The sequence below is a fragment of the Chiloscyllium plagiosum genome, unplaced genomic scaffold (genome assembly GCF_037043375.1).
Source record: "Chiloscyllium plagiosum isolate Xiang-an unplaced genomic scaffold, Cpla_swu_hap1 HiC_scaffold_35, whole genome shotgun sequence".
NCBI classification, from domain to species: Eukaryota; Metazoa; Chordata; class Chondrichthyes; order Orectolobiformes; family Hemiscylliidae; genus Chiloscyllium; species Chiloscyllium plagiosum.
Genome location: NW_028270173.1, coordinates 9,433,202 through 9,435,701, shown reverse-complemented (window position 1 = coordinate 9,435,701; position 2,500 = coordinate 9,433,202).

Below are 2,500 nucleotides of genomic sequence, written 5' to 3'. Positions count from 1 at the left end.
GGGACAATACTAACCTAACAGTCCGGGCAGGAATGTTACAGAATTAGTGAGACTGCCCCCAGACACAGCAGCATCTGGGGAGGGTGCCACCTCTCAGCATCGCCTCCTGGTGGCTGATGCTAGCCTGTGCCAATGTCATGAGGCTGACCCCTTCTAAACCCAGCCCGACCAATCTGGGAAACTTCCCGGTTATCCTGCTAGATTTCCAAAAACATTCCCAGAGCCAGGGCTGGAGGGATCAGTGGACAATCGGTCGGATGACCTGCGGGAGGAGTCACTGGGACTCTCTGGTCTCCTCTGTTGGTCACTAAGCTGATCTGCTGGTGTTTGGCATTCCACATTCCCCCCCCACCCAGAACCCTTTCAGTCCCTCCAGCCCGACAAGCGTTAAGGTGGGTGTAATTGGAAAAGCCACTGGCCTGGGGCCTCTGCTACACTCAGCCGTCCCTATGTCCTGTGTCTCTTGACCATCCCCCAGCTCCTCTCCTCCCTGTGTTAGATGGAGATTGCAGTTCCCCAACTGTGTCAGTCTGAAGCACAAAATGAAATAAATACAATCACAATCGAACCTCTCTCTCTCTCTCTCTGACCTGATGGTGTGACCGGATCCCAGAAATTCCTGGAAATCCCTCTGTGTGACACACAAACTTTACATGAATAGCATCATCCAAGTCTCAGGGTAGCTTGATTGCTGCAGGGATAAATCTAACTTAGTAAAACTAAACAAATTAACACCTTTCCAATTGATAAAAATAAGGTTACTGTTCTTCTATCTACATTCAATTATCTTCATTTAAGTTTGCATTCTCTTTTTTTAACTTCGTGCTTGCATTTTGCTGGTTTTGCGAGTAAAATCCAACTTGATCTAAATATTCCACTTCCCGAAAACCAGGTGCTTCTAAATATTTCATTTTTTCGCTCATTTTCCGAGGCACACCTAATGTCAAACAGTTACTTATTGAATAACGTCTCGGGCTCAGAGTGCAGTTTCTCTGAGTCCTGCAACCAACCCCCCTCCCCCTCTCTCCATCCCGTCAGGTCCCAGTACCTCCCCGCCCAGAGTAACAGGATGGGTCTGCAGCATTTACACAGGCCACTCTGCCCAACAGTGCTGGGCTATCCTCTCTATGGGAGCCTCCTCCCTCACCTGTGAACGCACCCCCATCAACAAATCACTGACAGAAAAGATTCAATCAGACACACTCTCTGGGAGATTATTGTCAGCAGCACAGAGTGGCAACAGTGCCAATTCTCAAAGGGCACAGCAATTCATCCTTTTCATAGATTCCCTACAGTGTGGAAACAGGCCATTCAGCCCAACGAGTCCACACCGACCCATTCCCCTACCCTATTGCTCTACATTTCCCCCGGCTAATCCACCTGACCTTCACATCATTGGACTGTGGGAGGAAACCGGAGCACCCGGAGGAAACCCACGCAGACACGGGGAGAATGTGCAAACTCCACACAGTCAGTCGCCTGAGGTGGGAATTGAACCCGGGTCTCTGGCGCTGTGAGGCAGCAGTGCTAACCACTGTGCCACCGTGCCGAGAAAAGGGTGATGATTAGTTGGCAACCAAGTAAAGTCAACTCACCAGCACCCTCTTCTGGTGTGATATAAATAGATGCACCCTTAGAAAAATTGCCATTCTTGCCATTCTGTCCTGATAGTTACGAGATTGAAGACACGCCATGGTGCAACTTCTGATTGCTCAGGGTTTGTCTTCCCAGGAGATTCCTTATTGACGTATCATTCTCCTCTGTGCTCCTTCGAGTATGCACCCAAACTCTCCCGAAAGGTATTGGTGTTACATGTCTTCACCTCTCCCTGGTAGGATACCTCCCTGACAATGGTTAATGGAAGGCCAAGTCTCGCCCGATCAGGAGACAGCCGCTCCCCCTGAAAGTGCTGTGCAACATTTTCAAACAGTTCATCCCGATGGCTCATGTCAGAGGGTGATAGCTCAGGTACTTGGTTCATGGCGAGAAGCAGCTTCTGCCTCTGCAACTCTTTCGACGAGAGCCAAGTCGAGCAGGACCGGGAACCGGCTGCGAAATCCCTGGAAGCTCCCATTCCCAATGTTTGTCAGTGACGTCGGGGCATCGGAAGTTGATGGGCCCTGGCGAGACAGCTCCCATGATGCCGTTGACGCATTCGGTGCCAACCACGGGTGATATGTGCAGGCCCGAAGGCCTCTCGACCCGCTGAGAAGGGAGGCCAGTGGAAACAGCCAGGCATCGGAAGGATTCCCAAAGTCTTGTTTGCCCTGAAAGGGAAAGGGCCCACCCACAGCCCTCAGCCATTAACGGTCCATCAGTTAAAGAGGTCTCATCGTTGGCCAAACACCCTGTCATTGCCCTTTGACCTATGGGCGTCCCAGCCCACTCCGAGGCTGCTGGGTTGACGAGTCGCTCAGCCCAACGTGACTGCAGCCACTTACCCCACCACCCACACCCATCCCTCCACGCCCCCTCCCCCACCCCCCGCCCTCCCTCCCCT